The following is an 18,228-nucleotide window of genomic DNA, read 5'->3' as shown; positions in this document are numbered from 1 at the left end:
CAAATTACTGTGCTGCGTCCCCTAAAGCTGCTGGGACAGTGTTTTCCTCTAGCATCTCTAAAACTTTTCATGCAACTAAGTGATCAACAAATGTGTCTTTTTAAAATTTTATTTCTTTTTACTGGGGTATAGTTGTTTTACAATGTTGTGTTAGTTTCTACTCTACAGTGGAGTTCCCTGTGCTATACAGCAGGTTCTCATTAGTTATCTATTTTATACATATTAGTGTATATATGTCAATCCCAATCTCCCAATTCATCCCACCGCTCCCCCCCGCTGTCCCCCCTTGGTGTCCATACGTTTGTTCTCTATGTCGACTTTAAAAAAATGCACAATGTGAGAGTTAAGTGTTTTCTTTTTTTTTTTTTTTTTGAGCTAAGTTTTATTTGGGGCAAAATGAGGACTGCAGCCCGGGAGACAGCGTCCCGATAGCTCTGAGAAACTGCTCCAAAGAGGCAGGGGGGAAGGTCAGTGTATATGTGATTCTGGTGAAGGGGAATACATGCAAGCAAGCACATATTTTTTATAGAAGGTTTCTGCTAGTCTTGCGCAGGTTACTCCTAGTCACGGGGAGCAGACGTCACCATGAAGGATTTTAGTGCTTTTCTAGATATGAGGAGATACAAGAATTGGGCTCATAAAATTGGCTCCTGAAAATATCTAACTATCTGAAGACCTGTTCTGCCAGTTTTTCCCAGAGCACAGAGTGCCTTATTTCTGCTTTCCACCCTGAACTCCTTTCAGGGGTGTTGAAAGTCAGCAGCTGCACCTGCACATGATTTAATCCTTGTAGAGGTAGACGGCAAGTGCCAATGGAGAATGCCAATTTGTAGTTGACATCTACATCTTCAACAAATGTATCTTGATGATGAGACAGATGATGATTCTGTAGTGTTCATTTTGGATGTCTTAAAAATTACACTCTTCAGAGTAGCTCAGTTATTAAGTAATTTTCGGTTGTGTTATGTCAGAGGGAAATAAACAGGAAGATTTTAACAGTGTAAATTTCTCTGAGATATTAAAATTAAAGAATGCCACCGGCTGCCCGCTCCTTTCTTTAAATCGATGTGCAACAGGGCACTTTGTTTCTTACTAGCTATTGGGGTCAAGAAGAAGCTCTGACTCCTATTAATTCTTCACCTCTCATCTTATTCAGAAAAATTTTGACAATTTCTGGTTTTAGTTCTCTCTTTCAATCATCTACCATTTTTAAAAGATGGCTTTCTGCGTGTCATCTTAGAAGAAAGTGCCCAAAGGGAGGAAAGGATACGATAAATGTAGGAGTTACCTGAGATTACTTCCTTTCCCTTGCCCCGTGTACTGCTTCACCACTTGTTCCTTTTCTACTGACTTGTTCCTTTTCTCCTTTTCTACTGAGAGTCCTGACTTTCTATTACGGGTCTGTTGGATGGCAAGTAAATATACAAGCTCTGGGATCACACCTTCTAGGTTTGAATTCATTGTGTGACATTGTAGCACCTACTTTGTTTATTTATTTATTTAGTTTTGCGGTACGCGGGCCTCTCACTGTTGTGGCCTCTCCCATTGCAGAGCACAGGCTCTGGACGCGCAGGCTCAGCGGCCATGGCTCACGGGCCCAGCCACTCTGCGGCATGTGGGATCTTCCCGCACCGGGGCATGAACCCACGTCCCCTGCATCGGCAGGCGGGCTCCCAACCACTGCGCCACCAGGGAAGCCCTGTAGAAGGTTGACGTGAGAATTCATGTAAAGCATCTTGGACAGTGTAAACTCCTAGTGAGTGGTCCCTAGATATTAGTTATGATCATTCTTTCCCTTTGAGGTTCTGGTTTCTTTGCCTACTATCTCTGCCCCTTCCACTCTATTCTACATAAGGTAGTCAGATTCATCTTCAAGCAGTGCTGTTTTGATCTTATTATTAGCTGGTGGAGAAAAAAGAAAACTTTCAGTGGTTTCTGATGGCTATGAAATAAAATTCAGATTTCTCATTATGGTATTCAAGGTCTTCTATAATCTCACCTCAATCTGTGGCTTTCACTGACACTCCATTCTTCTATTGCTTAGGATGCTTCAAGGTATAGTCATTGACAAGGACTCTGGTGATTCTGATAAAGGTAGTCTAGAGCAGTGGTCCCCAACCTTTTTGGTACCAGGGGCCAGTTTCATGGAAGACAAGTTCTCTATGGACTGGTGGCGGCGGGGGCGGGGGCGGGTCGTTCAGGTGGTAATGCGAGCGATGGGGAGCAGCAGATGAAGCTTTGCTCACTCGCTGCTCATCTCCTGCTGTGTGGCTCGGTTCCTAACAGGCTGTGGACTGGTACCGGTCCGCGGACCGGGAGTTGGGTCCCCCTGGTCTAGGGGACATTTTGAAAAATATTACTTTAGTGTTTCTAGCAAGCTATGTCTACTGTATGCAATGCATGTTTTTATGTGTAAGTCTTGTTTCTCTAGATTTCAATTGCCTCAAGGGCATGGACTTAGTCATTGTGCAGAAAAGAGTTAACATAGCAGACCTGAGACTGCTGCTCTTAGAAAGGCCTGTTCGCAAGGTTGGCTCTTTGTTGGCATCTAGGAATTTTGTTCTCGAAGTGCTCAGTCAATTAACTGATCAGTGTGGTTCATTGTGCCTAGAGTTTTGTGCAAAAAATACAGTTTAAGTTTGAACACCTGCTTCCCTTCTGGGAGCTCTGGAAGTTTTTATGTGCTAGGCAAAGAGTGCCTACATAACCAGGCCCCTGTAGTAACCTCGGGCACCTAGCCTCTAAGGAGTTTCCCTAGGCTGAATCATTGCATCGTGTTGCAACTTTTTCATTGCTGTGGTATGTGTTCTCTGTGTGACCTCTCATGGGAGGGAGAGAGCATAAGGAAGTCTACACCTGGAATCCTTCAGATTCTCCACATATTTCTTCCCCTTATCCTCTGGCAATGTATCCTTACTATACTGTAAGAAATCTTATTGTAAGTACAACTATAGGCTGAATTCTGTGAGTTCTTCTAGTGAATGTTCAAATATAGAGGTGGTCTTGGGTATCCCTGACACAGTATCCCTTTCAAAACAATTTTTATAGCAAGTGGTTAATAAATCTTTTGTGATTGTTAACAAGTTTCCCAAACATTGTAGAGGCTTAAGAAATTTAAACAATTTCTTTTTTTGGTACGATTTTCTATTTATTTTGGCTTTTAAAAATTGTATCATTATATGATCAGGCCAACATTTTTAGTGTATGATAGTTACGAGGTATCCTTCTTTCACTGCTTATAAAGAATGGTTCTGGTTTTGCTTATTCGTTTTCTTTCCTTCTCTAGATTTCAAGCAAGGTTCCATATTGCCAGACCAGTTCTTTTGGGCTTTTGTGATGCAGAATCAAGGGAAAAGGTAGAGGGAGAGAAGGAGTGAGTTCTGAGGACTGGTTCTGGGAGGGCAGTTTTGGTGGGAGGATCTGCAGGAGAAAGGTAAATGAAAGAGTTTGTGTGATACGAGGCAACTATATGAAAAAAAAGGAAGTTTTATGGATTGTTGCTGAGGACTGAGTCCCTTTCCCAGTATTTGAGAAATACAAAAAGAGCATTTGTTGTTTTGAAATGACTTCTTGGTTGCTTTTTCATTGATTAATGACTCATCCTAAAACCAAATCACATTCATAGTTCCGGTCTTACGTTTTGCATTGATTTTACTTGAGGATAGGAACCATACCGTTTGCAGTTCTAAATTTAGCATGTGTAAATCCTTAAAAAGTTTTTGATGATATTGGCTGATTGCTTCATACACAAGCACTTTTTTTTTTTATTTTAGGTTTTAATTTATTTATTTATTTATTTATTTTTAACATCTTTATTGGGGTATAATTACTTTACAATGGTGTGTTAGTTTCTGCTTTATAACAAAGTGAATCAGTTATACATATACATATGTTCCCATATCTCTTCCCTCTTGCGTCTCCCTCACAAGCATTTATTGAATGCCTTTGACATGCCAAGCACCAGGTCGGGGGGATACAGAGAGGAGTGGAAAGAACACATTGCCCACATCAGAGAGGGGGGATGCAAGGCATTCCCATGTAGTAAATACTAGTGGTAGAACATGGGAGCCCGGAGGAAAGCATCTCTTATGCCCACCAGAGCATTTTTTCTGACTAGGCTACACGCTGCACAAGGAAAAGAAAACCTGGTCCTTACCTCTAAGTACCACCTAGAAGAGTTTGGAGAAAAGGTACGTGGCATGTGTGTTTGGGGGTGTAAGTCTCTAAGAGAAGGGCACCCCCAGCTGTCTTTCTGAAACCTCTGCAAGGTGCCTTTGTCGTAGAATTTTCTAAGGTCTAAGGTTTATACCTGAGCCTTTCAGCCCAGAAACTTGATTTGTTGGGTTCACTGAGAGGGTATCTGCTTCTTAGGTGAGGACTCCTATTAATCAGCTAACGAGACTGATGTGTCAATGAGAATGACATACTAATTTGCAATGAAAAAGACAAGACTCCCAGAAACCAAAATACTCATCAGCTTAACCACCATATTCTATTCCAAGAGACGGACCTGATAGCAAACCAGTCAGTAACCAGGCTGCATGAGCACAGAATCAGAGCTAGAGGAGTCCATTAAATGACTTGTATATTTTGTGCTTGGGGTAAAGTGGGAATTCACCTCTATCTTAGAACAGCCTTGGCCAAGAGAGGTAAACTCAACATCTGCTGGTCAAGACTCCTTTTCACCTGAAGAGAGCTTGGCTAGCACCGTCTGCATTTGCCTCTATGGCCTCATTCTCCTACCGTTACATGAATGATAACCAGTCTTTGTGTTGAGTCACTTTTTAAAAAGTTGTGAGTTAGAATCATAAATTCGTAGGCTGCCTCTGAGTTTGCATTTTTTACTTATCAACACTTACCTCACGGAATAAGTGACTTTCCCAAGGTCACATACCTAGTTAGCGGTAGAACTGGCATAATTTTGCAATTCATATGATTTTTCATGTATCTTATTATTTTATTTGTATTATGTGTCAATCTTTCTGATAGAAAATATGTGTTTATTGGGTGCAGGCTTCTGTGTCTTTATTTTTGTACCCTGAGTGCCTAGCATATTGCCTAGGGATGAAAAAAGATTTGTTGGATAAAAGATGAGATGATAATAATAAGAGAGAAAGAACTTAGGCTTCTTCTTGGGTCCTCATGAGGTTTCTCCCACTACATCACATACAAAAAATCAAAGAGCATATTCATTATTTATTCAGCACGTGTTATGCTTGAGGCAATCTGCTAGGTGCTGTATTGAATGAAGACGACAAAGACAAATACTGTCCTAAAGACAGAGACCGTAAGATTAAAACTGCTAATGACTGGAATGCAAGATAGAATTAAAGTGCCCTAAAGGAGACACAAATGCATGACAAAAGCAAGTCAGAGAACGGAACTATATCATACATTGTGGGAGAATGAGAGGAAGCTTCATGGAGGAGGTGACTTGACCTGAATCCTGGAGGAGCATCTGAATTTCAGAAACAAAAATGAGCCGATAGATTGGGAGGGCAAAGGGAACAATGGGAAACAGGAAGGGGACTCGTTTTTGAAGACCTGTAAGAAGTGTCTCTTAGGTGTGGTGCGTGAGGTGAAGTGTTTGGATGTGGAGGGGAGTGGAGCAAATCAGGATAGGAAGTTGGCTAAGTTCCTAAGCAGCTTTGCCTGTTCAGGCTCAGGGGCCTACACTTGCCTCATTAACCTTCATGGTTTTCAAATATGGGAGTGACAACAGAGGTTGTTTGGCAGCAGCAGGAGGGCTGCTTTTGAGAGGCAGGAGGATGAGGCAGTCAGATAAGTTGGGAGGTGACTGCAATAGCTCAGGAATCATGTAGGGAGGAAGTAAACCATGGGGTGGCTGCAGAGACGAAAAGGAAGGGGCGGTGTGTTGGCCTGCGTGAATGACACGACATGGGAAGTGCAAAAGCCGGAAGGGCCAAAGGTGGAGAGGCCATTAACAGCGTGTGTTTCATACTTGTCACAACTTATTAACATTTTCTACATAAACACTCATCTCCTCGTTAGTCTGCGAGCTCCTAGAGGACAGGGCCCATGTAATCTGCATCTACCGACATGAACACAGCAGATGCTTGGTAAATGTTTGTTGGGTAAGTGACTGGGACTTAGGAGATTTGGGTTAGTAATGACAGCTGGGGTGTTGGTGGAAATAACATTCTTTTGGGACACTCTGGAATTTGGGGATGTTTATTTTTCGGATGCAATTTCTAGAAACAGAAGGTGGAAAGAAGTGAAGAATTACAAGCCGATATATAAGTGAGGGCAAGATAAAAAAGAGTGAAGAGATGGTATACTGAGTATAGAGAAAATATAGTAACTGCTTCTTTCAAGATATCAGGTGAGATTGGAGGGGAAATGCAGCACAGCATCCATCAGGGGAGACTGGACAGATGGGAAGGACTGGGGTGCACTTGTGGGTTGTGTCAGCCAGTGAAAGCTGCAGGGAAGGGGAAGTGGCCTTGAAGGGAAGTGGTAGAGCCCGGAGTTGAGTTTACAGGCTCTGGAGTCAGACTGCTTGAGTGCAAACGCTGGCTCTTCTATTAATTCATTATGTGGTTTCAGTGACTTCACTTTCTCTTGCCTCAATTTCCTCTTCTGCAAAATGAGGATAATGGTCATACCTGCACAAACACATGTGTGGCGCTCAGAACAGAGCCCGGGATGTAGAAAGCACTCCATAAGCACTAGTTACTCTTCTTATTGGAACCCACTGTGACCACTTTGTATGTAGTATCCCACTTAGTCCCTTAATAACTATGTAGGTGGGTGTAATTATCTTCATTCCACAAATGAGGAAACTGAAGGGCAGAGAGGTTTCATAATTTGCTCAGATTCACACAGCCACGTAGTGGTAAAGCTCACCTAAGAGAGATTCTTACCCAATCCATCTGGAGCCGAGGCTCAGGCACTCTCTGCTATAACACGCTAAGCGAGATAGCTATGGTGAGACCACTTGTGAGTCATTTAGATTTGATCAGTAGGTATTAGGAAGCTGTGGCAGACCTTGGGGCCAGGGAGTAATGTGAGGGGACTGTCTGCTGGAGAGATTCTGGAAAGACTCATCTGGCAGTCTTGTGAAGGAGGGGAGGCAGAAAGGCTGGAGCGCTAAGGATTCAGACCAGAGATGGCTGAGGAAATGACCGGGTGTGGCAAACCAGAGTCGAGCTGTGATAGGAGAACTAGCTGAATTAGTGTCTGATGTAAATGAGATGGAACTGAAGGTCTGCCATGGAAACTGACTAAAGGGGCAGGTGCAGGGGTGGGGCTTGGAGTTTCAACTTGCAAGTTTCAAACACGGGCCTCTAAGAAAATACTGATACCGGTGAAACATAATGAGGAAGTTGGGAGGGGAGCCATTTTAGTAACTGTCCCCTTGAGAAGTAGCTACAGAAAAGTGACTGTAGCAGCAGCAGCTAAGAGAATAGTGTCTGAGCATCAAGTGGGACACTTCATTATTTTTAGTGGCAGTTTGGTTCTGATGGCAACACCCTTGATCGTCTTTACTGTCAATCCCGCTCTGCTTCCCTCCTTCATTTAGGAAGAAAGCTGATGGAACATTCCTTTTTACCCTGGAGTAGGATATTTTCTGTACATAATTGGCATGTGACCTCCTTTTAGAAAGGAGGTTTACACCTCATGGTAGTTCTTATCCACAGCAAGTGCAGTGATTTGCATTTGAGGAATTAGGAAAATCAGTTCTGTTGACTTCCTGTTTTCTATTTCAGGCCTCTGAGCAGAACTTCCCATTTGAATGGGGCCAAGCAGAAAACACAAAGCTGGAATTTTCTCCCGAAGGCGATCTACCAAAGGGATAAAGTAAGTTCATGGCCTGAGGTGTTTGCCTCACCCCACTCTTGACATTTGTCCTTCAGCTGCTCTTGTCTTTCTACTATAGGGAATGAAATGAGGAAAGCTTCTGGTCTTTTCCTGCAGGTCAGTCCCAAAGCTTTAGTGCACTCAAGGGGTAAAAAACATGCTGCTCAGACTGCGCTCTTGACCAGATTTGGCGATTACAGTAGCTTCTCCCTTCACCAGTGCCTAAGAATATTATATTTTGGATTATCTTGTTCAGGTTTCCTGTCTGAACACTTTATTTTACCTGCTGGTGCAAAAGGGTGAGGGAAGCTGAATTATTCAGCTTTTCCTCCCCTCCTCTCTCCTCTTTTCCTCTTTCTCTGTTTATAATTCAAAATTATGTTCACTTTTATTATCTTATTTCCTCCTTCAGAGCGCTCTGTGAGGTGGCTATTATAATCCCCACTTTACAGAAGGTAAGACTGAGGTTTCAGTGAACTGTAGTGACTTGGCCAAAGTCTCTCAGTTAATAACAATTCTGGGCCTGAATCCTCAGTCTTTTGTCTTCAGGTATCTCGTGATTTCTTTTCCCCAAAACCACATTGCTTTTCTGGTGGTGGTTGTGGTCTGCAGGATGCTGACAGGAAAGAGAGAAAATGGTGGCTGGCCTGAACAGATCTCATCTACTATAAAATCATGGACCCTGATTAATAAAACAGAAAATGTTAGCTAAATATATGGCCATGCAATTCTTCAAGCGTATAGGACTTTGGGTCTCCTTCTGTGTTATAGACTTCAGGATGACATGACCAAGGGCGTCGTTCACCGCATGCAAGGAGAGTAAATAAAAGAGTCAGGTGTGGGCCTAGTGGTGGTCCACACCTTGTACTCAGGTGATGAGGGTTTTTCTGTTGGTTGTTGGGCTGAGGGTGGTATCATAAGACACTTTGATTTTCCTTGTTCCCCAAATCTTGGCAAAGCAGATGGAGGCTGGGGGACCAGTTGTGAGTTGGGGTCGATGGTGAGTGTCTGGACTTTAACAGTGCATCAAGTCCCGGATGTAGGAAAAAGGGACAGGAAATGGTGGCTGCCTGGAAGCTGGCGAGGTTGCTGTGCTCCTTAGGAAGGGATGAGAATTAGGACAGGACAGTGAGCGAGGCCTGAGGAAGCCTTGGCCACCTGCTCTGCCAGGGCTCCAGAAAGAGCCTCCTTTGATTTCGGAGGAGTCTTCAGGGCTATTCAGACCAGGTGACCGGGTCGTCCTGATAGATGGTAAACTGCAAGGGACCTTCTGCACCAGAGCTGGCAGATGCCTTCCTGACCCCAGCTGTGAGCAGCAGGCAAGCCAGGCAGTGCCTCCTCTTCCTGAATCCAGCCCCTCCCTGCCCTGCCCCAAAGTAGAAGCGGCCGGGAGGGCTGTGGTCTGGGCCCTGGCCAGGGCCCACGGCCCACATTGCTGTGAGAGCCTGACCGTTGTCTTTCTGGACTGACAGATGACAGGAAGGAAGTCACATGCTGTGGCAAGGAGGGACTGGCAAACGTGGGCCCATGAGAGAGGAGGATTTTGAGATTTGGGAAGGAATCTCAGAAGTCTCAGTCCTTAAAAACACACTCGGGCTGGAATATGGTCCAGGTGTGGGGTTAATATTCCGTGTAACTGGCTGATGGAAATGGGATGGGATGAAGGGACCTGGGAGCAGAGGATAAAGGAGGTGATAAAGAACCCAGTTTTGCAATTGACCAGAGGCTGTCTGGTTGCAGGCCACAGGCCTCCAGAGAGGGCTCCTTTCTCTGCGCATTGTATGAAAACAGCCATGCCATCTGCTCTTAAAAGGCCTGTGACGGGGGCTTCCCTGGTGGCGCAGTGGTTGAGAGTCCGCCTGCCGATGCAGGGGACACGGGTTCGTGCCCCAGTCTGGGAAGATCCCGCATGCCGCGGAGCGGCTGGGCCCGTGAGCCATGGCCGCTGAGCCTGCGCGTCTGGAGCCTGTGCTCCGGCAACAGGAGAGGCCACAACAGTGAGAGGCCAGCGTACCGCAAAAAAAAAAAAAAAAAAAGCCTGTGATGGAATTTCTGTAAGCTGAATTATATTTTGAAGGCATGAGGGACTATCTTCACTTACAAGAACCTCATGAGAATTACTTTCAAAAAGCAAAGAATCGTTTTAAGGAGCAGACACTCAACACTTGGTTTGAGCCCCTGGATTTTTATGCCTTTGCTCAAAGTAGGAGTCAGCGTTTTGCCCTTTCACGGGGAGGGGAAAATTGTTCTCTTACATCCATGGAATGCAAAGTTCTTAACAGAGTATAGTAATTAATTATTTCCCAGCTACTTTTACTTCTGCTATACTGAAGGTTGGGGGAAACCATTTCATTAAACAGAATTTAAACAACATGAAAAAGTTACTCTCTTTGTGCTTTTCCCAGGAAAGGCCTTCTCCAACAGCACTTTTCCAGACAGTTACCAAAGGACAATCCTTGCCAACAGAGACACTCGGTCTCTAAGTCTGGCTTTTGGAAAATGAGTGTGTATTTTTATTTATTTATTTTTCCTAAACAGGACACTGTGAGTTCAGTCATGTACACTATGAAAATAATTGGTGTGTGTTAGTACGCCTCGTTCCAGATTTCATGCTTGTTGAAAGGTGATTGGATTCAAACCAGCAGATTTAAAGGTCAGCTGGTTGTTCTTAAACAGTGCAGAACTTTAACTCTTTTGTTGTCATGGATTTTAACCAAATGGCCATTTTAGGAAGGAGGAGAGACTGCATACTGTGTTCTGACATTTTGTCCTTAATTTTTTTAAAGTTCTCAGGGCTTTCTTGAGGATGAAAAGGGTCTGAGAAAGGACTTCTCAACTGGCATTTGGAAATGGGTGGGAGGAGAGACTTAGTTCTTTTTAAACTACTAAATTTAGATCAGGGCTGTACCAGGAGAGTGGACATCACATAAGCAATATCTAAATGTCAGGCTGAAAGGTCTCTCTCTCTCTTTTTCAATAAGTACTTCAAATTTGCTGGTAAGAGCCAGTGATAGACTCTGTCTCTTATCTTCCCACCTTTTGAGTGATTTCTTTCTTTTTTTTTTTTTTTAAGTTCCTTGAAAAGTTTGGTGGAGAAACCACCATCTAATCATCAATATTTAACCCAGCTGTTTGACGATGTTAGCTCCATTTCTGAAGCAGGTATTTCACTGGGCTTTGGGATTTTGATGACCTTTTTCCTCAGTGATTTTGGTTGCGTGGGTTAAATGGTTTATTTTGTTGATCTTCAAAATACCTTCTGCCTACCAGTCTTTTTTCTGGGTTTCCCAAAATTAGGTAGGGGACTGACCTGTCTCTAATCAGTAGGGTGAATTGTAGTCAGCTGATGCTAAGGCTTCTTGTTTTTTTGGAATAGTGTCCTGGTGAATCCCTGGAAACTGTTCAACATTTCATTATGAGGACCCCAGTTTGGAAGCTATAAAAGCAGTATCTTTCTTAAAGGAAAAAAAAACCCACCTCTCTGAGATTGACATTGGACACTTCCACATATGCTGCACAAAAGTCGACAGGTAAAGGCAGCTGGAGTCCAAGCGTCTATCTACCTAGACTGCGTATGAACTCGTATAACTAACAAAAGGCAAACTAAAGTTACCCTGAAAAATCAGAGTCCCACTTTGTCAAGCAGATACTCAATATTCTCTTTTTTCTTGGTTACTTCAAAGTTCACTCTTAGTTCTTTTCTTTCTATGTTCTCCACAACTTTATAGCTGTGAGACCATGTGCTAGTTGCTTAAAAACTCTGTGCCCCATTTACCTCACCTGCAAAATGGGGAAAACATTACCTACCTCAGTGTTACTGTGAAAATTTAATGAGTTAATTCATGTAAGATGCTTGGAACAATGCCTGGCATAAAACAAGGCTCAACAAATACTCTCATTATCATCATCATTTTTTGCTGTAATTCTTATCTCTTTCACCAATAGCTGTGCCATGTGGAGATGTTTCCTCTGGTTGACGATTCTTCTGCTTGAGGTAGTACAAGCCTAGGAGTTCAGGTTAAAGCTGCTCTCCGTTTCATGTCTTAACACCCCAATCTCTTTTGCTTAAACCCCAGCTGAGGTTGGCTTGGAGACATCCTATGGGAGACGATGGTCCTAAACCAGAGAGCTGGGGGAACAAATTGGTAGGGTGGGTCTTGAGGGAAAAGATGGAGAGCCAGACATGGTGACAGTTCAGCCACTGAGGGAGAGTCTGGGAGACCAAAGCAGGTGAAAAGCAAAAGTACAGCTTGGGGATGCTTTCAGAAAGGGACCAGGATATTGTAGAGCAGCTATACCCCAATAAAAAAAATAAATAAAAATTAAATTAAATTAAATGGTTAATTCTAGGAAAGAACAATGGAATAGGGAAGAAGGAGATAATGTTTGCTTTTTTAGTTTGTGCATGTTTGTAATATCGGAATTCATTAAAAGAGAACATGTATTTGTTGTATAATTAAAACACTAATCACTAAGAAAAGTGTAAAAAAAAGAAAAGAAAAGAAAAGAAAGGGACCAGGAGATGGGAGCCAGGAGGAGGCCCAGAGAAATGCCTTCTCAGACAGCTGTCCTTTATCTTTAGTCACTGCCTCTGCAGCACCTTGTGCCCCTTCCAATAAGTTCCCTGAGCCACTGATATCCTCCAGGGGTTAATGCTCAGTGTTCTTGAACATCCTCTTTCAAAGGCTCCGGCTGGGCTCCGGCTGGGCTCTGGCTACCTGCATTTCACTGTTGTTCTCATATTCTTCCCTAATTAACTCATGCATAACCTCCAGTTTTCACCGTTAACTCTCATTCAATTCTATCACATAGGTAGCAATCCCAAAGCTAAGGTTTACATCTGAGCTAAAGTGAAAATGACACAGCTGCAAAATACCTGGCACAGTAAGTACCAGGTGTTATAACATGTAATGACACTTTGAATTCTGGTGGAAAGTAGTTCCCAGAGCATAGTTTTTCAAATATTTTTGACTGCAATCAACAAGAATAAACAGATTTTACATCACAGGCTCTATATACACATACATATATTTGTGTGTGTGTGTATAACTTAAGCGAAAGTAAAAATCGTGAAATGATGCTTAATCTTACCGTGCAAGATCCACTTTGATGATTTCTATCTGATTGAAAGTAAGGCTGTTTGTAACCCACTAAACACATAGCCTGCAATTTGGGAAAACTTGATCTGCAGTACCGTCCAGCAATTGCCTTTTGAGCGCTTATATGTTATCCACATATCATACATGAAGGAGGATTGTGGCCATCTGTTACATTTTCAGGGATTTTCTTCTTATCTTAAACAAACAAAAAGGGAAATGTGGGTCAAGAACTGGCATGTTATCTGCAAAACATAATTTCTCCTTTCCCTCATACTCTTTCCTAATAACCATTCTCCCTTAATTCCCCCGAAATTTAGGAAACATTTATGAGAGAAATTAAAGAAGATCTAAATAAATGGAGGCCTATACTGTGCTCATGGATGGAAAGATTTTATATAGATATCTGTATGTCATAATGATGTCAGTTCTTCCATAAAGAGGTCAATAATATCACAATCAAAATGCCAGCAGTCTTTATTTTCTTAATGGAGGTTCACATTCTTATTTAAAATTTTATATGGAAATAAAGTTAGCTAAGTTAGCTAAGAATAGTCAATAGAGCTCTAAAGAAAAAGAACAAAGAGTAAGACTTAACTCTCAGATATTAATACTTGTAAAGCACAGTAATTAAGACAGTGCAGTATTGATACAAAGATAGAAAAATTACCCTGAATAGCAGTTTTATATATCTTTTGTTAGATGTATTTCTTTTCTTTTTTTAATGTGGTTGTTATATTTTATTTTCCAAGTAATACTGATTAAAAATATTTACACACCTACTTTTAAGTCCACAGTTTAGCACTCTTATTTGTATGGCTTTAAAAGTTATAGCACAAGATCTTTACATTAAGGATTGGGGAAAAAGATTCATTCAAAACAAAGCCTGATATATTATATACATGTTTTTTCTCTGTACTTTATTTTAAATACATTAATTTTTAAGTGATGCTCATCTTTTTTTTCATCTGGTGGTAAAATACTAGTGCAACTTTTCATCAGAATAAAGTTTACCACAGATATAAGTGAATTTTCCCAATTGAAAATGGCCCTTCAGCAGCCACTGAATGAAATTTCTCAATCTAACTGAAGTGAAAAAGAACCGGTAGCTGTCACTGTAAGGAAAATACCGAGTGCTATAGCATGACCTACATTGCTCCTTGCAACACAAACTCTGAAAGACCCAGAGGCTCTTTACAGAAGTTTAGTTGAATTTGAAAAGGCACATAGGTGTGGTTGGTTTTTAAACATTCTAGAAATTTGCCGCCACCACCACCACCACCGTTTCTGTTGCAGAGATGACATCTGTGACTGTCAGGGTAGACAAGAGTGTTGTTCAAGCTAAAGAAAGCCAGAAGCCAAAATTTAACTGCACAGTAACAATGCACTTTTCTTCATGCAGCCTTGTGTTTCCTATATATTCAAATATTCTAACATGCATTAGAATACATAAACTTGTATTCTAATGATTTTACGTTTGATTTTACAATATGGGGGAAAAAAACTTGAGGAAGGACATGACTGGACAAAGAGAGAAGGGAGAACCCTTACCACATGAAAATAGATACATTCGTACCCAACTATATAATAAGAATATAATCCATTTCAGTTTTCCAGAAATATACTTCTCAAAGCTTCCCATTCACTTATGGGAAAGATCCCTCCTCTGTGGCATCAAGTGGGGGAAAATCAGTTTGTTTCAATAGAAACAGTTCAACACAACAGGAAAGAGCTTAACTTTGGTCCACATTTCTGTTAGCTTAAGGACAGTCACACTGCCCATCATCAGTTCAAAAACTCAACACATAAACTTAAAAGTATATTCATTTGTTATTTCATTCTAAAACTGGCATAGGTGTTCTGTTCTCATTTTCTGACTTTTCAGCTTGGGAACCCACTGTTGATTTGGTCTCTAAACCCTCAGCATCTTCGTGATCTTCTCTGGCCGCCGCCGCAGCATCTGCTTGGGTAGGCTCTCTCCTCTTGGTTCATGATTTCAGGGGTCCCTTGATCCAAGTCTGCTTCTAGAAGCTCAGTGTGTACTTCCATTGGCATCTGATTTACCCATTCAACATGCAGCTCCTCTACATGTACTTCGGTACCTTCTTCAGTCTGAATTCGGCCCACTTCTAGATAACTTACCTGGACCTGTTCTGGAAGCTCGTTCATATGTGAATCGTGCACTTGGCTGTCCTGGAGCAGATCTGGGTGGACCTGTTCCACAGTCACTTGTGCCGAATCCACTTGAACCTGAAGCAATGGTAACACGTGCACCTTCCCAACTTGTTCTATAATAGTCATTGATGTCACAGGTTCAGTTTGCACACGTGTTTCTACTGAAAGAACTTCTTCAGTTACTAGACGCTCTGAAATATTATGAGCATCACTGAGATGCCTCCTTAATTCATTTCCTTGCATAAACCACAAGTCACACAAAGTACAATGGTTGGGTTTATCTCCAGTGTGTATTACCAAGTGATCTTTGAACTGGTCCCAGCTGTTAAACACACTATTACAGACCTGACATTCATAAAGCTTCTTTCTTCCCTTTTTTGCCCCCACTCCAGTTTGGCATGCAGTCAGGTGACGTTTGAGGGTGCTATTTCTAGCAAATCGTTCATGACAATTTGGACATTCAAAAGGTTTTTCACCTGTATGCTTTCGAAGATGCTCTTTAAAATGTCTAAAGTGGTCAAACTGTTTCTCATAGTACTGACATATGTGAATGTTTTTCCCAGTTCTTTGCTTCTTACTGACTCCACCTTCTTCAAGGTGGTAACAATTGAGGTGCTGTTTCCATGCGCTCTCCCGAAGATACCTTTTATTGAATATTTCACACTTGAAACTCTCAGTGGAGTGTGATTTCATGTGTTCCTTAAAATGGTAAAACAATTTAAATGAACGGTTACATTTCTCACAATGGAACAAATCCTTCACATGTGACAGCTGAAGTTCCACAATTTCAATACCTTCTACCTGTTTGCTTGTGGGGTCAGAGGCACAGCCATCTTCATCTTTAATCTGCCCTTTTCTATCACCTTGACGGTACTTGCTGGTGATATCTGCCAATAATGCCAGAGCGGAATCATCAGAGAAACCTGTGCTCTGAATATACTTTACGGACTGCCTGGCAGTAGCCACATCCTCTAACGTTTCAATGCCTTCATCTTCCACTTCGATTGTGCCTCTAGCAATCTCCACCTCGATTTCAACAGGTTCAGATTCTGCAGACGGCAATGACTCAGTGATACCATTTGAAGTTTCTGCAATCTTTCTTTTTTTTGCTTCACTTTTTCCTGTGATAGTTTCCTCTAGTGGAGCTGAGTTTTCTTTGTTCCTGACTTCAAGGGCTTTGATAGCTTCTAGCATTTGTAGAAACTCTGCTGCTTTCCATACATCGTTGCCTTCTTCTTCTCCTTGTATCATTAATTTTGCTGTATATGTGAACTCAATCAAATGACGAAAGGCCATTTTACTAACACCTTCTATCTCCACCAAAGGTTCCTGAGTAAACTCCTGAAAGAATTTGTAAAAGAACTTGCTGCAAGCAGCCAAAACAGCCTTGTGGGCCTTAAAATGGTGTCCGTCGACAATCAGGGTGATGTCAGTAAACCGGTCCTGCTCTCGCTGTTCATTCAATCGGTCCAGGATCATTTTCTGATGTTCAGGGAACTCCTGAAGGCATTCCATCGTCTCTTCGGCCTCCGTGGCCATCGGGTTGTTCTAGCTCACGATCCTCCCTCTCTCCTTTCTGTGCCGAAAGCCTTACCTTCTCTACTCTCCCCTCTCGGGGCGTAACTCGCCCCACACTTTTCCCGAACCCTGAACAGCGCCTCACCCGCCATTTCCTTGCGAGTCCCCGGGCGCTCCCTCTGCTTGGGTCCGGCTGGCGCACGTGGGCTCGCTCCGAGACCCGCACGGCTGCGGCGCGGGTGGCGGCGGCGGCCACCTGTTAGATGTATTTCTATGTATTTGGTATTTTTGATGCTGTTGCAAGTTATATTATTTTGTAAATTTCAATCTCTGTTGCTCATATCAGAAAAACAATTGATTTTTCTATCCAGAACTTGTTAACCTTCCTGATTAATTCAAATATTTTATAGATTCTTTTGAATAACACAATCATGTGGTCTAAAAGTATTGATAATTTTATTTACTCTTTTCTAATTCTTTGCCTTCTTTTGGTCTTATTACCCTGGCTAGGCTTTCCAGTACAGTGTCAAATAGAAGTGGGGATAGCAAATATCTTTTTCTTTTTCCTGATCTCAGAGGAAAAGTTTTCAACATTTCAGTGTTAAAAGTGTTGTTTGGTGTGGTGTTTTAAAATTTGTTTTTGTAAATATTCTTTATTAGATTAATAGATGTTAAATTTTATCAAATGCTTTCTCTCAATCTATTAAAATGATAGAGATTTCTCTTTCATTCTGTTAGTCTGGTTAACTACACTGAATTGATATTTTAAAATGTTAAACCAACCTTGTGTTCTGGGAATAAGCTGAAGTCAGCTACGGTGTGCCACATTATTACTGGATTCAGTTTATTAATATTTTATTTAAGATTTTTACATTTATTATATGAGAGACTCTGACCTGAACTTTCTTTTCTTTTAATAACTTTGTCAGGTTTTGGTATTAAGGTTATGCTGGCCTCATAATATGAGTTGAGGAGTAGATGTTGGTTATTTGTCTCTTTTCTTGTCTTATTTCCTTTTTAATCCATCTTACCAGGGGGTTATCAAATTTCTTTTTACCATCTTACCAGTCTTCTCAAGTAACAATCTGTTGGCTTGGTTGATATTCTCTGTTGTATTAAAATTTTTCCCATTAATTTTATTCTTTTATCATTTCCTTCCTTTTCTTGTATATCTTCTTGACATAGAACCTAAGATAATTGATTTTTTTAAGCTTTTTTTTTCCCTCACCTAATATCTACAAATAAATATTCCTCAAAGATCAAGTTTAGCTATTTAATGAATTTTCCTTTGTAGGATTTTCATTTTTATTTAGTTCAAAATATTTTTTAATTTCCACTGAAGTTTTCTTTGACCTATGTGTTCTTTATAAATATATTACTTAATTTCCAAATATATGGGGATTTTCTAGTTATCTTTTTGTTATTGGCTTCTGCTTTAGTCACTTAAAAAAGAATACAGCAGTTTCTTGGTATCCGTGGGGAGATTGGTTCCAGGACCCCCAGCAGATAACAAAATCCGCGGATGCTCAAGTCCCTTAGGTAAAGTGGCATAGTACACAGTAGGCCCTCCGTACCTGCCATTTGCGGAGCCAGCTGTGTATATTCTGCTGTTATAAGG

General features: G+C 41.6%; 1 long non-coding RNA gene and 1 pseudogene across 1 annotated transcript in view; both read right to left on the bottom strand.

The window, feature by feature from the left end:
- Positions 1-12,908: 12,908 nt before the first annotated feature.
- Positions 12,909-18,228, bottom strand: part of LOC109549117 (uncharacterized) — a 30,373-nt gene continuing 25,053 nt past the window's right edge. The window contains exon 3 of the long non-coding RNA XR_012330695.1: positions 12,909-13,115. This is a non-coding gene — a long non-coding RNA (uncharacterized lncRNA). The remainder of the gene's footprint in view (positions 13,116-18,228) is intronic.
- LOC101329893 (zinc finger protein 131-like) lies at positions 14,540-16,752 on the bottom strand (annotated as a pseudogene).

Source organism: Tursiops truncatus, chromosome 3 (assembly GCF_011762595.2).
Source record: "Tursiops truncatus isolate mTurTru1 chromosome 3, mTurTru1.mat.Y, whole genome shotgun sequence".
NCBI classification, from domain to species: domain Eukaryota; kingdom Metazoa; phylum Chordata; class Mammalia; order Artiodactyla; family Delphinidae; genus Tursiops; species Tursiops truncatus.
The sequence above is the reverse complement of the archived record's forward strand: the minus strand, read 5'-3'. Positions and strand labels throughout refer to the sequence as shown.